This window comes from Pelobates fuscus, chromosome 9 (genome assembly GCF_036172605.1).
Source record: "Pelobates fuscus isolate aPelFus1 chromosome 9, aPelFus1.pri, whole genome shotgun sequence".
NCBI lineage: Eukaryota > Metazoa > Chordata > Amphibia > Anura > Pelobatidae > Pelobates > Pelobates fuscus.
Window position 1 is genome coordinate 141,919,486 of NC_086325.1, and position 19,704 is coordinate 141,939,189.

Here is a 19,704-nt window from a genome sequence, read left to right on the forward strand (position 1 = left end):
TGGTAAATACACACAATAGTGTCTTGATGGTGTATCCCAAAGGAGTATGTACACGTAAAAAAAATTTTTTTAGTGGTATATCCCAAAGATGTATATATAGGATAAGGGTAAAATACCTTATTGTGATAGGTCTGTATCAATTCCTATACATAATAAACAAGAAAGAGCATAGTATAATACTGCTTTACAAAATGAATCAAATATAGCAGTCTTACTGGTCCCACTCACATGGGTTGGAGCCTGTTAATGGATAAACTGGCTCAGGTAAAAGCGCTTTAGGGAAAGATTTCCACTGTGTTCCACCGGGCTGGAGCTTGAACCTCCGAATATATGGAGAATAGAGCAGGCAAAAACACCAATTTTAGAAAGTATCCAATGTATAATTTATTAACAAACATATAAAATCTTACATTCCAAATTGGATGATGTCAGCATAAGGCACTTATGCTGACATCATCCAATTTGGAATGTAAGATTTTGTAATTTGGAATGTAAGATTCTGCATGACAGTCCCAATTCGGGGATTATGCCCCACCTCCAACCGTCTTTTATACCTCCTACTGCTCTTATGTTCTCTGTAACTGGGTTTACAGGAAATCTGGTAACAACTTTTGGGAAATGTAGTCCAGCAACAACTGGAAGGGTATGGGAGGGATCAGATTTGGAATAACCGCTGTGTAATGCCTTTAAAATCATGTTGCCTATGAAAATCCCCTCCCCCTGCATCCCCACCCCCTTTTCATTTTTATATATATATATATATACTTTTTTTTTTTCTTCTATTTTTATTTAAATTAAATTTTTATTTAAACGGTACTGGGATAACAACATGTAATGTATTGGTCTGTGTACTATATTGTATTTAATATTATTTTGAAACTGTGCAGCCTTGTTACATTTGTTGGGCGTAGGCACTTTAGAAGTGCCAGTAATAACAATAAATATTTATTTTACATAAGAGTCCACAGCTAAAACTAATACTCTGTATAGACGGACACTATCCAGTTTTATTCCCTTGAATGATACTATATGACTGTTTTTTTTTTTTCTTTTTTATAGCATTTACGAATCAGGCAGATATGTTTACAAGCCAAGCTTAGCTAAATCTATGCAGTTCTATAATCAAAAGCTTAGGTTGCCAGCATTAGCCTTTCTAAAACCAGATACATTTATTTTTTTCTCCTTGGCAATCGTTTCACTATGATATGATCCTTGGTCTCTGTTAAGCATTAACAAATTGTACTATGCAAATATCGCCACTGCCTTGTTCAGTCTTCCTAATGTCTGTAATTGCTGAGTTTAAAGGGACAATCTAAGTGGATTTGAGGCATTATCTTGATCACGCAACATCCAAACACACAAAATTCTCAAATTCAAAGTTACTGTGGTTGCTCCATCTGCAGTGTGTCTGATTTTTTAACTTGAGGTGTATCATTCATTCTAGTTTAAGTTTTGCATTAGTTCGGCAAAATGTCAGGCTGTAAATTATTATACATTCCAGAAATGTGTATTTTTAAAAAAAAAAAAAGTTTTTTAACTTGTTCTTCTTTGATGTGTGTTTATAATGGCGCAGCTGTAATGTCATGCTACAAATATACACACAAATTCTCACAAATTCATTAATATGCCTGCCCAAACTTTTAGCCTCACGCTGTTTCTCCCTTATCGTTTAATCAGCCCCGGACCCTCACAGTTAATGCAGAAGTGAAATTCATCATTATTCCAACTGGGGGGCTGAGCTATGGGTACCAGCAAAGCCCTGTTTTTGTTTAATCACTCAATTTTTTTGAAAAAAAACCATAAGGAGGAAGCATGGACTCCTTGCACCCTGCCATATTGGTTATCTTTACTATCAGAGATGGACAGGCCAGTTGGCCATTTGCTCATGGACAAAGGACCCAAGGCAGTCAAGGACCTACCTGCAATATATACCGTTATAAACCAGTAAGGGAAAATTTGACCAACTGCCATTCAGGGACTAGAGAAAGACACAGCCAACGGTAGCATCCCATCCATCGGCACACAGCAGGCAACTACGTATAAGGAAAGGTAAAGAGACGTACTTAGGAGTGACAAAAAAAGAGCATTAAAGTCAGAAGTATCACATTAGTTGCTTGGTTAATAAATACACATCGCGCATACAAAGCAATCTGCAGTTTTGTCCTGCGGGCTGGTTATACCCCCGGAATGCGTACTCTGTTCCGAGTTTCCTAATGTGACAGTAAAAAATGACATATGTCATCACTGCGCACTAGTCTGTTTGAGAAAGGGTCATTTCATTGGACAGCATCAAGCAGAGAAAACATCTAAGGAGATTGCAGAAACTTCAGTTTGCTAGGGAGCATAAAGATTGGACTCTGGGGCAGTGGAAGAAGATCATGTGGTCTGAGTCAGGATTTACCCTGATCAGCGTGATGGGTGCATCAGGGTAAGAAGAGAGGCAGATGAAGTGATGCACCCATCATGTCTAGTGCCTACTGTACAAGCCTGTGGGGGCAGTGCTATGATCTGGGGTTGCTGCAGTTGGTCAGGTCTAGGGTCAGCAACATTATGTACCCAAAGAATGATGTCAGCTGACTACCTGCATATACTGAATGACCAGGTTATTCCATCAATGCATTTTTTTTCTTCCCTGATGGCATGGGCATATTCCAAGATGACAATGCCAGGATTCATCGGGCTCAAATTGTGAAAGAGTAGTTCAGGGAACATTAGACATTATTTTCACACATTAATTGGCCACCACAGAGTCCAGACCTTAACCCCATTGAGAATCTTTGGAATGTGCTGGAGAAGGCTTTGCGCAGTGGTCCGACTCTCCCATCATCAATACAAGATCTTGGTGAAAAATGAATGCAACACTGGGCGGTAATAAATCTTTGCAACATTGCAGAAGCTTATCGAAACAATGCCACAGCGAATGAGTGCCGTAATCAAAGCTAAAGGTGGTCCAACAAAATATTAGTGTGTGTGCCTTTTTTATTTTTTTTTTTTGTGGCAACTTTTTTTTTTTTGGCCAGGCAGTGGCACCTCCCAAGTCTCCCCCCGCCCCTTTGTCAGTCCCTACATTGGCTTCCTGTAAGATATAGGACTCAATTTAAGATCCTGATACTTGCTTACAAATCTCTACACAATGCTGCTCCGACCTACTTATTCTCACTAATACACAAATATGTCCCAACTAGGCCCCTACGCTCTGCCGGAGACGTCTAACCTCTGTTCGTACTCCGACCTATGATGCTCACCTTAAACACTTCTTTAGGGATGCACCGTTCCTATGGAATGCCCTTCCCCTCTCTGTTAGATTCTTACCCAATCTCCACTCCTTAAAAAAAGTATTTGAAAACTTGCTTCTTTAGGAACGCATATCAATTAGACTGTGAACAGCTTTCCCTCCCAGCACCCCGATTCCGCTCCTGCAACTGTCATCAAAACAAAACACTAAACCCTCAACACTACCCTGAACACTATCCTAGCAACCTACTTTTCTACCCTACCCTTAACTTTTGTGTCACTATACCCCACTCCCTTTAGCATGTAAGCTCATTGAGCAGGGCTCTCAATCCCTCTGTTACTGTGTGTCCAACTAGTCTGGTTACAAATACGTGTCTGTTAGTCGACCCATTATACAGCGCTACGGAACTTGTTGGCAGTTTATTATTAATAATAATAATAATAATAATAAAAAATGTGTGTGTGGTACACTGCCTGGCCAAAAAAAGTCACATACACGTATGCACTCTGAGCCAATGAATACAGTCCAATCAAATGCATCTGATTGTTCCTCTGATAAAACAGCATGATGCTATATGGGGCTTGTAAACTGAAGATAACCTCACCCGGCACTAGATTCAAGATACGTTTTTGAAGATTTAATAAAATGTATTGTAACGGCTACCCAGGTAGAAAGAGGGTATCTGCCGTTGGAGACGTCCTTTTCCGTGCAAGCTGCTGTGGAGAAGTAAAGCTGGTATAATCCCATCCACGATATCCAGAGCAGGAGTCGGGTTCAGCTGTAACTGGAGCAGAATAACATTCCCAAATAATCCCCTTCCAAGAACGAGACGAGGCTACGTTTTGAAGGGTCAAGAAGAACTGAGGACTGGAATACCCAGCCTGCTTTTTATTAGGATTCAGTACAGAAAGAACACACCCAGGGGGAGGTTGAAAATAACCAATCATATGCATGGTAACACCCCCACGTCTCCTCCCCTCAGATAAACACATAACATAATTATACTGTACACATTTTTAGTCGAGTTCTGGATGTACCCCCAAAACAGGGGGTACACCTTTAAATCCAGCATCGCTGGATAGCCCTTGTTTAGGGGAGTAACATATCCGAAAATCAGTCAATTCGGACAAATGGTTCGGGAGATACAGGGTTCCAAAGTTTTGACCGACCGCACAGACCAACTAGCCGAAAATAGTTCCATGAGTTTTGGCCTTGCGGTCGGTCTCCGTTCGTATGGTGAAAAGACATGAAATTCGTGCCATCCAGTCGAATCGCGGTGTTCGCTGAAATCCCCATAGACGATTAAGTATAACTACCGAACGGTGGGGCGTTCGGTAGTTTCCGTACAAACTTATGGAGGTCTGGAGGATTCAGCGGTGTTCGCCTGTTCGCGTATCCGTTTTTAGTTCCATGCGGTTACAGGCAAACACCGCTGTTCGTGCGCAAGATGGCCGCGAACACGTGTAAAAGTCCCGAAATGGCGGCCACCTATACTTTACACAGTGGATTCACGTAAACCATACGAACGGAGGAAAATGAAACGAATAGCGGATTAAACTGTAATTCCCTTGTTTGCTTCACAGCCACCAGAGACTTGTAAGGATCTGTTACACTGCTCCCCTTTTGTGGAACACTCCGGCAGACCCGGATTGATCCTTTTCGGGTCAACTTGGGGCTGTCCGGTCTGCTGCTACAGTAAAAGTTCCGTTTGCCTGGATAATCCGTCAGCGTTTCCATTGAATCGGCCAGGGTGATACTGAATGCAGAAATTATATGGCTGTAGGGCTAAGCTCCATCTCAGTAAGTGTCCATTGTCTCCAGCTACTCGGTTCAGCCATACCAGGGGGTTATGATCGGTGATCAGAGTAAATTCCTGCCCATATAAGTAGGGTGTAAGTTTCTTTAGGGCCCAAACTAGGGCTAAACATTCTTTTTCCACTGCCGCGTAACTCACTTCTCTGGGCAACAGTTTTCTGCTAAGGTACGCGACAGGGTGTTCTCCCCCATCCTCTCCGATCTGGCTCAGAACTGCCCCCAGTCCATACATGGATGCATCTGTATGGACGACAAATCTTTTGTTAGGGACGGGGGCAGATAGAACAAATGCATTGATCAGAGCATTTTTCAAGGCTTGAAAGGCTGTTTCACAGGCCGGAGACCACAGGACTACCCTAGGCAAATTCTTTTTAGTTAAGTCTGTCAGGGGTTTAGCGATAGCACTATAGTCCGGGACAAATTTCCTGTAGTATCCTGCTGTCCCTAAGAATGCCAATACCTGCGTCTTGGTGTGGGGTGTGGGCCAGTTAGCTACCGCCTCAACCTTAGCGGGTTCCGCGCGTTGTTTCCCACATCCTACCCTGTGTCCCAGGTATTGGACTTCGGCCATGCCAAAGTTACATTTTTCTGGTTTCAGAGTCAGGCCTGCGGCCCGAATCTGATCCAGTACAGCCTCTACGTGTCGCAAGTGTTCCCCCCCATGTTTCACTATAGATCGCTATGTCATCCAGGTACGCGCAGGCGAAGTCCTGGAAGCCATCAAGAAGTCTATCTACCAAGCGCTGAAAGGTAGCTGGGGCGTTCTTCATCCCAAATGGCATGACCTTAAATTGGTACAAGCCAAATGGGGTGACGAACGCCGACTTGGGGATAGCCTCCTTGGCCAGGGGGATCTGCCAGTATCCCTTGCATAAATCAATGGTGGTCAGATACCTCCCCCTGGCAATGCGGTCTAATAGTTCGTCCACTCGGGGCATCGGGTACGCATCTGTCACGGTACGGTCATTGAGTCGTCTATAGTCTACACAAAATCTAGTAGCTCCGTCCTTTTTGGGCACTAGGACTACTGTCGAAGCCCAGGGGCTGTCAGACGGCTCTATGACTCCTAACCTTAACATTTCTTGTACTTCCTTTTTCATTTCTTCCCTGACTGCCTCAGGGATTCTGTAAGGGGTCTGCCTAAGGGGCACTTGTCCTGGGGTCTCGACATAGTGGGTCGCTAGCGTGGTGTATCCCGGTTCCTGAGCGAACGTTAATTTCTTTTCTATTATCAGCTGTCTAAGTTGGCCCTTTTCGGCTGCGGTTAGCCGCTCCCCTAGTTGGATGGTGTCCAGTAAGCTAGGGGATTTTCTGGGTGCTAACAGGTCTGGGATGGGTAGGTTATCGGGGTCCTCGGTAGCAGAAATGCATATAGCGGCAATATCCTCTGGCCGCTCTTGGTATTCTTTTAGTAAATTTACATGAAAGGTTTTCTGGATTCTCTCATCTTTATTGCTGGCAATCACATAAGTGGTGTCGCAGACCTGCGCTACTACTTTGTAAGGGCCCTGCCAGGACGTCTGGAGTTTATTTCCCTTTACTGGTCTAAGTACCAGCACCTTCTGACCCACCTGGAAGGTTCTCTGTCGGGCGCCCCGATCATACCAACGTTTCTGTCGACCCTGGGCCGCATGGAGATGGTCCCGTGTGTCAGGATCGGGACAGGGATCCAACACGCAGAGTACAAACAGTAGAAAGGTACGTATACCGGACCTTAGAATGGCCGGACTAACGCACAGAAAGAGTAGAGAATGGTCAGAGACAAGCCGAGGTCGGGGGAACGAGAAGACAGGTAAGCGAGGGACAAGCCGGGTCAAAGGAATACAGATAAAGCAGAATAGTACAAACAAGCCGGGTCAAAACCAAAAGGATAACAAGGATACAAGAGCACTGCGAGACTAGGCTGGCTAGAACCACGACAGGGCAATGAGTAAATGAGAGGAACACTGTTAAATACCCTGGTTTGGGAGAGAGGACACGCCTCCGACGAGTCTTGATTCGTCTCCACAGAATTGAGTGACAGGCCGTTCCGGGTTGGCGTCATGACGTCGGCTTCCGGACGTCGTGCTAGAAAAGGAAGTGACTCCCTCGCGGCCGGCGTTTGCAAGACCGGGTGAACCGCGAGGGACCGAGGAGACATGCCGTCCGGACGGATAAACTTCTAAGTCTCTACCTCTCTCAGAGGTAGAGACTTCAGGTACCCTGACAGTACCCCCCCTCTCAGATATGCCCACCGGGCGGAAGGAACCGGGACGAGATGGGAAGCGGGAGTGAAACGCCCTGCGGAGACGAGGAGCATGAACATCCTCTTGAGGTACCCAACTCCTCTCTTCAGGACCATAACCTTTCCAATCGACCAGATATTGTACTCTTCCCCGGGAGATTCGAGAATCAATGATAGAGTTAACCTCATACTCCTCCTGACCCTCCACTTGAACAGAACGAGGAGGGGCGATCTTGGAGGAGAATTTGTTACAGACCAGTGGTTTCAGCAATGAAACATGAAAGGAGTTAGGAATGCGTAAGGCAGATGGAAGAGCTAGACGATACGCAACTGGGTTAATTCGAGTCAGGACCCTGTAAGGTCCAATATAACGGGGAGCGAATTTCATGGAAGGAACTTTTAAACAAATGTTTCTAGTGCTCAACCATACTCTATCGCCTGGAACGAAAACCGGAGCCGCCCTTCTACGTTTATCTGCGTGTTTCTTAACCAGCATGGAATTGTGCAGAAGAATCTGTCGAGTCTGATCCCACAACTTCCTCAAGTTGGCAACATGGACATCAACCGACGGTATCCCTTGGGAAGGAGAAACCGGGGGTAGGATGGATGGATGAAAACCATAATTCATGAAGAAGGGGCTTGAATGAGTAGAATCGCAAACGAGATTGTTGTGTGCAAACTCAGCCCAAGGAATCAAACCGACCCAATCGTCCTGGTGTTCGGAAACAAAACAGCGTAAATACTGTTCAATCTTTTGGTTGGTACGTTCAGCAGCTCCGTTAGACTGAGGATGATAGGCAGAAGAAAAATTTAACTTGATACCCAGTTGAGAGCAGAAGGACCTCCAAAAACGGGAAACAAATTGGGAACCTCTGTCAGATACAATTTGGGAGGGTATCCCATGTAAACGAAAAATCTCCCTTGCGAATATCTCTGCCAATTCGGGAGAAGATGGAAGTTTAGGCAGAGGAATGAAGTGAGCCATCTTGGTGAATCTGTCAACCACGGTGAGGATAACAGTCTGTTTTTTAGAGATAGGTAGATCATAGAAACATAGAAACATAGAATGTGACGGCAGATAAGAACCATTCGGCCCATCTAGTCTGCCCAGTTTTCTAAATACTTTCATTAGTCCCTGGCCTTATCTTATAGTTAGGATAGCCTTATGCCTATCCCACGCATGCTTAAACTCCTTTACTGTGTTAACCTCTACCACTTCAGCTGGAAGGCTATTCCATGCATCCACTACCCTCTCAGTAAAGTAATACTTCCTGATATTATTTTTAAACCTTTGTCCCTCTAATTTAAGACTATGTCCTCTTGTTGTGGTAGTTTTTCTTCTTTTAAATATAGTCTCCTCCTTTACTGTGTTGATTCCCTTTATGTATTTAAATGTTTCTATCATATCCCCCCTGTCTCGTCTTTCCTCCAAGCTATACATGTTAAGATCCTTTAACCTTTCCTGGTAAGTTTTATCCTGCAATCCATGAACCAGTTTAGTAGCCCTTCTTTGAACTCTCTCTAAGGTATCAATATCCTTCTGAAGATAGGGTCTCCAGTACTGTGTACAGTACTCCAAGTGAGGTCTCACCAGTGTTCTGTACAATGGCATGAGCACTTCCCTCTTTCTACTGCTAATACCTCTCCCTATACAACCAAGCATTCTGCTAGCATTTCCTGCTGCTCTATTACATTGTCTGCCTACCTTTAAGTCATCAGAAATAATCACCCCTAAATCCCTTTCCTCAGATGTTGAGGTTAGGACTCTATCAAATATTCTGTACTCTGCCCTTGGGTTTTTACGTCCAAGATGCATTATCTTGCACTTATCCACATTAAATGTCAGTTGCCACAACTCTGACCATTTTTCTAGTTTACCTAAATCATTTTCCATTTGGCTTATCCCTCCTGGAACATCAACCCTGTTACATATCTTAGTATCATCCGCAAAAAGACACACCTTACCATCAAGACCTTCTGCAATATCACTAATAAAAATATTAAAGAGAATGGGTCCAAGTACAGATCCCTGAGGTACCCCACTGGTGACAAGCCCAAGCTTTGAATATACTCCATTGACTACAACCCTCTGTTGCCTGTCACTCAGCCACTGCCTTACCCATTCAACAATATTGGAATCCAAACTCAAAGATTGTAGTTTATTGATAAGCCTTCTATGTGCAACAGTGTCAAAAGCCTTACTGAAATCTAGGTAAGCAATGTCTACTGCACCACCCTGATCTATAGTTTTAGTTACCCAATCAAAAAAATCAATAAGATTAGTTTGGCATGATCTCCCTGAAGTAAACCCATGTTGTCTCTGGTCTTGAAATCCATGTGTTTTTAGATGTTCAACAATCCTATCCTTTAACATGGTTTCCATCACTTTCCCCACTACTGAAGTAAGGCTTACTGGCCTATAGTTGCCCGACTCCTCCCTATTACCTTTCTTGTGAATGGGCACAACATTTGCTAACTTCCAATCTTCTGGGACTACTCCTGTTATCAATGATTGGTTAAATAAATCTGTTAATGGTTTTGCTAGTACACCACTAAGCTCTTTTAATAGCTTTGGGTGTATTCCATCAGGTCCCATTGACTTATTTGTCTTTACTTTTGACAGTTGAAATAGAACCTCTTCCTCTGTAAACTCACGTGTAATCAGATCGACAATAAAGTCCATAGCCAAACAGGACCATGGCTTCTCTGGAACCTCTAGGGGATGCAGAAATCCACATGGAAGCGTATGAGGTTGCTTGGTCTTGGTACAAACCTCACACGCAGCAATGAAATCTTTAGTCTCCCTACGTAAAGCAGGCCACCAGAAGTCTTTAGAGATCAAAGCATACGTCTTGCGAATACCAGGATGTCCCGCCACCTTGCTGTTGTGGAAACACTGTAATAACTCCAGTTGAAGAGCAGGAGGAACATAATATCGACCCCCAGGAGTCTGTTTAGGTGCTAGATGTTGCATCTTGATGATCTCGGCCAGTAACGGAGAATGAATCCTGAGATTCGTATTAGCAATAATATTGCATTTCGGAACTATAGAAGAAAGAACCGGTTCAGATATAGTAGACGGTTCATATTGGCGAGACAAAGCATCGGCTTTCGAGTTCTTGGAACCAGGTCTGTAAGTAAGCACATAATTGAAGTGAGTCAGGAATAAGGACCAACGAGCTTGCCTGGAGGACAAACGCTTAGCCTCCCCAACATAGGACAAGTTTTTGTGATCCGTCAAAATAGTAACAGGATGTAAGGTCCCCTCCAATAAATGTCTCCACTCCTTTAAGGCCATAATGACTGCTAACAGTTCCCTGTCGCCGATGTCATATCTGCTTTCAGGCCCAGAAAGTTTCTTAGAAAAAAAACCACAAGGATGTAACGGTTTATCCACCCCTAACCTTTGTGACAGAACAGCACCTACCCCTGTCTCAGAGGCATCGACCTCGAGTAGGAACGGCAGAGTCGTGTCAGGGTGGACTAAAATTGGGGCAGAAGCAAAAAGTTCTTTGAGATTTTTGAAAGCAAGGAGAGCTTCAGTAGACCAAGTCTTGGTGTCGGCACCTTGTTTGGTCATATTAGTAATGGGCGCAATAATAGAAGAGTAACCCTTAATGAAGCGCCTATAATAATTGGAGAAACCAATAAACCTTTGAATAGCCTTGAGTCCCTTAGGTAATGGCCAATCCAAAATAGACTGGAGTTTGTCAGGATCCATCTTAAAGCCCTCCCCAGAAATCACATACCCAAGGAAGTCTATCTGGGTCTGGTCAAAACTGCATTTCTCCAATTTACAGTATAAACCATGTTGCAGAAGTTTGTGTAATACTTTTCTGACTTGTCTATGGTGGGTCTCAATCTCTCTAGAGTGTATGAGTATGTCATCCAGGTACACAATAACACAATCATGTTGAAATTCCCTAAGAACCTCATTAATCAAATCCTGAAATACTGCCGGAGCGTTACAAAGACCAAAAGGCATGACCGTGTACTCATAGTGCCCATAACGGGTGTTGAACGCAGTCTTCCACTCGTGTCCTTGCTGGATTCTCACCAAGTTATATGCCCCTCTGAGGTCCAACTTGGTGAAAATTTTAGAGCCCTTCAGCCGATCAAAGAGCTCGGTAATCAAGGGGATCGGATAGGCATTTCTGATGGTTATTTTATTCAAACCTCGATAATCAATACAAGGTCTTAGTGAACCATCTTTCTTTTTAACAAAAAAAAATCCAGCCCCGGCAGGAGAAGAAGATCTCCTAATGAATCCCTTGTCTAAATTCTCCCGAATATACTCCTCTAGAACAGAATTCTCTTTAGTGGATAGAGGATATACATTGCCCCTGGGAGGCATGGTACCAGGCAGATTAATTTTACACTCAAAGGTCCTGTGTGGGGGTAGTGTATCAGCGTTCTTCTTGTCGAACACTGCCTTTAAGTCCAGGTACAGAGGGGGTATCTGTATCTCTGTAGACTGGGCAGAACTACCTGGTGTGTTAATTACAGCCAATGGGGAAACCCTGCGTAAACACCTCTCCTGACACCCCTGACCCCATGAGAGTATCTCCCCTAACTCCCAATCAATAATAGGGTTATGTCTCTTTAACCATGGGTAACCCAGGACTATGGGAACAGAAGGAGACGAAATGAGCATAAGTGATAATCTTTCCTCGTGTAGGATACCAACAGTTAAGTTAATGGGTATAGTCTCACGAGAAATAACAGGCTCAAGTAAAGGTCTACCATCTATGTGTATCCCTTAACTGGGATGGGATAGTGTTCAGTAGCAAAGGCTTGATCGATAAAATTCTCAACAGCTCCGGAATCTATCAAGGCCATGGTCTTTACTACTCCCTTCTCCCAAGTTAAAGAAACTGGTAGCAGAAGCCTGTGATCTTTATAATTATGAGTAGAGGACAAAATAGAAACACCCAAGGCCTGTCCTCTAGAGAAACTTAGGTGCGAGCGTTTCCCGAGCGATTAGGGCAACTCAGGCGTAAGTGACCTCGAACTCCACAATACATACATAATCCCTCCCTTCTCCTGTACTGTCTCTCCTCTTCTGAGAGGCGAGTATTGCCTATCTGCATAGGTTCAGGAAATAGTGAGGTATTGGACTCAGGACTTTGAAATGCAGGAGCTAATTTAAAGGCAGGTCTAGGGTTCCTCTCTCGAGTGTTCTGTCTCTCTCTTAAACGCTCATCAATACGGGAAATGAACGAAATTAAATCCTCCAAATTCTCAGGGAGCTCTCTAGTAGCAACCTCGTCAAGAATTACATCTGATAACCCGTTCAAAAATACATCTATATAAGCCTGCTCATTCCACTTGACTTCTGCCGCTAGAGACCTGAACTCTAGTGCATAATCCACCAGTGTTCGGTTCTCCTGTCTCAGGCGCAACAGTAATCTGGCTGCATTGACCTTTCTACCAGGAGGGTCAAAAGTTCTTCTAAAGGCAGCTACAAATGCATTATAATTATATACCAATGGATTATCATTCTCCCATAAGGGATTGGCCCATCTCAGAGCCTTCTCAATGAGTAATGTAATAATAAATCCAACCTTCGCCCTATCAGTAGGATAGGAGCGGGGTTGTAATTCGAAGTGAATACTGATCTGGTTTAAAAAAACACGACACTTCTCTGGAGAGCCAGCATAACGTACTGGTGGGGTAATACGGGAAGAGGCACCTACAGTGGCTACCTCTAGGCCCGAAGTCACTGGAGAAACAGTAGTAGTACGTGTCTCCTCTGGTGGGTTATTTGCACGGGACAATAATGCCTGTAGTGCTAAGGCCATCTGGTCCATTCTGTGTTCCATGGCGTCAAACCTAGGATCGGAAGGACCAAGCTGACTGCTTGTACCTGCAGGATCCATTGGCCCTGTCGTAATGTCAGGATCGGGACAGGGATCCAACACGCAGAGTACAAACAGTAGAAAGGTACGTATACCGGACCTTAGAATGGCCGGACTAACGCACAGAAAGAGTAGAGAATTGTCAGAGACAAGCCGAGGTCGGGGGAACGAGAAGACAGGTAAGCGAGGGACAAGCCGGGTCAAAGGAATACAGATAAAGCAGAATAGTACAAACAAGCCGGGTCAAAACCAAAAGGATAACAAGGATACAAGAGCACTGCGAGACTAGGCTGGCTAGAACCACGACAGGGCAATGAGTAAATGAGAGGAACACTGTTAAATACCCTGGTTTGGGAGAGAGGACACGCCTCCGACGAGTCCTGATTCGTCTCAATTGAGTGACAGGCCGTTCCGGGTTGGCGTCATGACGTCGGCTTCCGGACGTCGTGCTAGAAAAGGAAGTGACTCCCTCGCGGCCGGCGTTTGCAAGACCGGGTGAACCGCGAGGGACCGAGGAGACATGCCGTCCGGACGGATAACTTCTAAGTCTCTACCTCTCTCAGAGGTAGAGACTTCAGGTACCCTGACACCGTGCCATCCGGGCCAACTGCTCCATGCGGTCCCGCATCTCCAGAACATATGGTACAATAGGGACCCCTTCATGTTCCATCTCCCCTTCCGAATGCTCCCGGATGAGGTCGAGGGGACCTCGAACCCTTCTTCCGTAGAGCAGTTCGAACGGGGAGAACCCAGTGGATTCCTGCGGTACCTCTCGGTATGCAAACAAGAGGTGCGTCAAGAACCGCTCCCAGTCTCTATATTCCGCGGTAAAGGTCCTCAGCAACTGCTTCAGGGTACCATTAAAGCGTTCACAGAGACCGTTCGTCTGGGGGTGGTAGGGTGAGCTGAGGAGGTTTTGAATACCGCAGACCTTCCATAACTGTTGGGTCAGATCTGCGGTAAATTGAGTCCCTCTGTCAGACAGTATCTCTCGGGGAAAGCCTTCTCTAGTGAATATCCCCACTAGGGCACTGGCGACAGTGTCGGCCTGGATATTTGCCAGGGCGACGGCTTCCGGCCTCATTTGCTTTTCCTGATAGCTTCCCAGCCAGAATAGTGACCCATTGTTCTGGCGGTACTTGGTGTAGGGAGCACTGCCTTTCAAAGTCTGCCAAGTATCCATCAATTTCTTCTTCACTTTCCACAAAGGTTTTAAAAGCAGTAAATGGAATTTTCTTTACCGCAGCATTGGGTGGAGGGGTAGGAACTGTATGTGTAATAGGCTGGTTAGCCCTTACCAGTGCCATTTCTTGCTCCTTCTTGGTTTGTATCTCTTCCCTTGTTTCCCGGATCAGTTGGTTTAATAGCTCCACGGACGTGGCTGGATATAAAGATAATCTCCGCCGTACAATTGCAGTAATTTCATTTTCCTCGCTGACGGGTGCCATGGGCTCAGTGACTTCCATGAACCTATCCATCTCGTCCAGCTCCAGTAGGTCAGCTATCAGCTCTCTCCGTGGTCTGTTACTGGAACTCCTACCACGACTCTCCAATAAATCTTTCAAAGTGGGTCTTTTCAGCTTGGCATACTGTGCCTCCATTCAGCACTTGCTCCTTGGATAAAAGGACCATCCCACCGCTGCCACCAATGTAACGGCTACCCAGGTAGAAAGAGGGTATCTGCCGTTGGAGACGTCCTTTTCCCTGCAAGCTGCTGTGTAGAAGTAAAGCTGGTATAATCCCATCCACGATATCCAGAACAGGAGTCGGGTTCAGCTGTAACTGGAGCAGAATAACATTCCCAAATAATCCCCTTCCAAGAACGAGACGAGGCTACGTTTTGAAGGGTCAAGAAGAACTGAGGACTGGAATACCCAGCCTGCTTTTTATTAGGATTCAGTACAGAAAGAACACACCCAGGGGGAGGTTGAAAATAACCAATCATATGCATGGTAACACCCCCACGTCTCCTCCCCTCAGATAAACACATAACATAATTATACTGTACACATTTTTAGTCAAGTTCTGGATGTACCCCCAAAACAGGGGGTACACCTTTAAATCCAGCATCGCTGGATAGCCCTTGTTTAGGGGAGTAACATATCCGAAAATCAGTCAATTCGGACAAATGGTTCGGGAGATACAGGGTTCCAAAGTTTTGACCGACCGCACAGACCAACTAGCCGAAAATAGTTCCATGAGTTTTGGCCTTGCGGTCGGTCTCCGTTCGTATGGTGAAAAGACATGAAATTCGTGCCATCCAGTCGAATCGCGGTGTTCGCTGAAATCCCCATAGACGATTAAGTATAACTACCGAACGGTGGGGCGTTCGGTAGTTTCCGTACAAACTTATGGAGGTCTGGAGGATTCAGCGGTGTTCGCCTGTTCGCGTATCCGTTTTTAGTTCCATGCGGTTACAGGCAAACACCGCTGTTCGTGCGCAAGATGGCCGCGAACACGTGTAAAAGTCCCGAAATGGCGGCCACCTATACTTTACACAGTGGATTCACGTAAACCATACGAACGGAGGAAAATGAAACGAATAGCGGATTAAACTGTAATTCCCTTGTTTGCTTCACAGCCACCAGAGACTTGTAAGGATCTGTTACATGTATTTTTTTTTTTTTTCAATCAAATGAAGGATGATGGAGGGGGGGGGGGGGGGGGGGAATTAATAGTGCCCATACATTTGCATGACTGTTCTGAACCAGAAGGTCATTGCAAAGAGACTTCAGACATGTGAATTGGAACTCTGAAAAGGCAAATTGTTTATTTTGCATATATTCTGGGAGAGATGTGGATACACAGTGAGATAATCAAGGCTGCTGTGTTCTAGGCAACTTTAAAATTAGCATTTGGATTTGCACACACTGTACAGCAGTATATAAGCAAATTTAAAGGGGTGGGGGGAGGGGGGGGAAGGAAACACAAATTGGACACAAAGGGATATAGTACTGTAAATTCAACGTGCAGTAAATGATATACAGAGAACGTGACCGCATAACTCCAATTTTACACAGGGTTATTTGCTAAAATAGAAAATGTACTCCTACTTGCCGTAATTTTCTATTCATGGTTATTTTCCATGGTCGTATCAATTAGTGATAGTTCAACCCCACATTTGTAAGAACAGGAAATTTTAAGAATAACTATATATTCCCTCAACGCCGAAATCCTTTACTCTGGATATATTCTGGTTATATAAGATATAACATCTCAGATTCAGGAGAGAGGGAGTCTGATGCTTCCTTTGAAAATGGCAAAATGGCTAAAACGGAGTAGCCGAGTGAAAAGCGGTTTAGGGGTGCACTTACTGCTCATATCATACTTATGAATAGTGGTCAACTTCGACTTATCCCAAGCAGCCAACTCTTTTCTAGTGGCAACATCAAGTCAATTGAGACTTAGAAAGGTCTTGAAGGAAGTCCCTGCATATTCCTGCACTGCCCAGAATGAACTACGATGGAATTTGTAGCTGACTTGTCCAAAGTAGTTTACAGTGATTAAGACTGTATTTCGGCATCTTAATGTGGCTTCATGCATGTTCTCCTTTTTTGTCTCCTGCGGGTAGAATAAACCGCTTATCAGACTACATATAAGCTATGGTGCTAAATTAATTTCTGCGATTTCTCTTCCTGTTATGAAAGTGGTACCGCAAGAATGGATGGATGAGTTCTTAGTTAAGGCAAGATTGCACGATCACTCCGTTCTTGTTTCAGGTTGTTTTGAAGAAAATCCAAAATGTTCTTTCTACTGAGATTCCAGAGAGACATTCCTGAAGAGTTTAAACGGTCTTTAAATGCAGCCAAAATTCAGTTATTTACAGTGTAGCAGATGGTACCAGGGCTGTCCTAAAAGACTGTAATTCTATTGCAATTCGTGTGTTATTTCTGTCCCTATGTTTAAAATGTATGTGTGATTCGTATGATTGTTCGGTAGTTTCCATCCGTACTCCATACGAATGTAAACTACCGAACCAATAGACCACCCCAGAGAGAAGTGTGTACCTTATTAAGCGTTCACACTTCTCTAACCGCAGGTTAATCGGTACTTTAGTGATGTATCTGGGTGGCCGCCGTTCTGTATACGAACACGTGGCGGCGGCGGCCATCTTACGCACGAAAATCTCAGCGGTGTTTGGTCGTCGGGTGTCTGGAACTCAAATCGGACACTCGATTACCCGAACACCGCTGAGACCTCCATGGCTCCGTAACTCCCGAACGGGAAGGCTAATCAGCCTCCCGTTCGGTAGGTTCAAAGTACCGAACAAGGGGATTCATACGAATACAAGATTAATTGTGGATGGCAGTATTTGATGTGTGTTTTACCTCCCGAATGAAGACCGACCGCAGGGCCAAAACCCTTTTCGGATACCACCTCGTGTGCGGTCGGTCAAATTACACCCTCCACCTAACTCCCGAACCCCTGGTTCGATCTGGGTGATTTTTGAATATGTTAGTCACCCAGATCTGGGCTACCAGGGGGTCCCCCCAGTATTATTGTAACTGCTTGTTTTGGGGTACATTCAGAACTCGGGAAAACTACAGTATGTATAATTGGATTAAGTGTCATACTGAGGGGAGGAGATGTGTGGGAGGTAACGGTTACACTATTGAATACTGTACTTATTAATGTGAATCCCTCCCTTGCATGGGAGAATGCTTTATAAGGAGACTGTGTGGATTAAAAGTCAGTTCTGCTCCTGATGCTGTGTGTCGTCCAGTCATTGGGATCTGTATGGAGATATTCGTGGATTACTTTATTTGCTGGGATTACTGCTTCATGGTGTTTTTACTACTTGTTCCTGAGCCTCACTGGGATCTATACTGGAGTTAACCTGTGGAATATCAGGCCTCCGCTACATACAGTAAGGAAGATATAGAGACTTCATAGAGATTTCTACCATTGCATCAGAAATTTTAGGAGACTTTGTCTTTTATCATCAACAAATATTTAAAATACAAATCTAAAGAACTTTGGAGAATTAGCAATTATAATTAATACATGAACTATATAATGCAACAAGCACCAAACACAGTAAAAAGCAATAATATATACATTTAACTACTTATTTGGTTGCCCTCATTTGCATAACATCATTATGCAAATATACACACTTTAATTCAGTCAGCAGAGGGCATTGCAGAGTAGCTACGATCACAAGCCCTGTTCAGGGGCTCCTGGGACCAGGTCCATAGTCTGTGGGCAAGAGGCTGGCCTCCAAGTCTCTCCAAAAGGCCATGGCATGGGAGCTTCTGTCACATAGGGCTACTTAATTGTTAACTGAGCTTGGGGAGTGTGAATCACCTTAAAGCAAAATATATAAAAAGTCTACTATTCACCACTAATTGCTATGACGTACAGCAGCATGTACAGAATCACATGAAACAATGTTTCTCTTAGTCTCCACTGTTTATTTATACAAAATCTCTCAAAATGTGCACACTTTATTGCCTATCTAAAATACACAAGCAATATACCACACTACCAGGCTGACCAATTGTCTTGTACGGACAGCCTAACTGAACATGGAAGTATTTACTTGGGTATGATACCAAGGGATTTCCTAAGCAAACTGCCCTCTTATTTGAAGGACACTAAGGAAGCCTTTAACCATCTATCCTCCTTTCAACAGGTTACTGAAATTGGGATGGTTGGAAGGTATGTAAAGCTGCTGTGTTGTACCATGAGCAATCTCTAATCTGAGGCGTCGACAAACTGAAGTCTAATTAATTCTAAACTTAATGGGAATAAGCTGTCACAGTTCCTGCACTCATAATGAATGTTTTACATATTAAACACAGACATACATTACAACTTCCTTTTATGTCAGAACATTATAGATTCTCAAACGACTGTTATGTTTGTTTCTTTTTAATCTTTGTATGACACAAGTCATTAAGCTGCTATATAAAATACCTAATAATGTGTATGAAGATAAAGTATGGTGCTACGTAAGTTTTTATGCCAGTCTTAAAAATTCCAAAGTTATTTAAATTTTTTTTTTTTTTTTTTTGAATTTTTTATTTTAGCAGTGCATATTTGATACATACAGGCTTGAGGTGCCCTGAAAGCAGTCCTCAGGCTTTACTTCGCTTTACATACGGGACATGTGAATGGCATGCACAATTTTATAATATAGGCAAGCTCAAAGGTAGTCAGGTGTACCGACATACTGATGGGACGGTGACATGGAAGACATTATATATCAGTGGTTCAAGAACATGCTTAAAGCTTCCATCATGTCACATAGAGCAGAAATTAAAACACAAGATTAGAAAACATGCGTGTGTGTAGGTTTAAATGGTAACGGTTATGATTAATAGACCTCTGTGGGTAATACGTGTGTGCGTTTGCTCGCTTGTACTAGGGGGTCAGGCAAGAGTAGTATATAGAGTTGGTATAAGCTGCAGCCCAGTTGGGGTGGTGGTAAGCCTAATAGCTTATGTATGTGGGGGGTAAGGAGGGAGGGAGACAGCATAGTTATAGTCACCAATATACATGTAAGATAAATTTAGTCCTGCAGAGTCAGAGGCTGTAGGTGGCCGGGCAACGTCCATTAATGAGCATGG

The 19,704-nt window shown here is 44.0% G+C and overlaps 2 protein-coding genes across 4 annotated transcripts in view; one reads left to right on the plus strand and one right to left on the minus strand.

Moving 5' to 3' along the window:
- ZER1 (zyg-11 related cell cycle regulator) overlaps nt 1-19,704 on the minus strand; it is a 491,045-nt gene that overhangs the window by 379,360 nt on the left and 91,981 nt on the right. The gene's annotated exons all lie outside the window — the stretch shown is intronic.
- The window catches only part of PKN3 (protein kinase N3), a 46,756-nt gene that overhangs the window by 8,548 nt on the left and 18,504 nt on the right, over nt 1-19,704 (plus strand). The window lies entirely within an intron of this gene.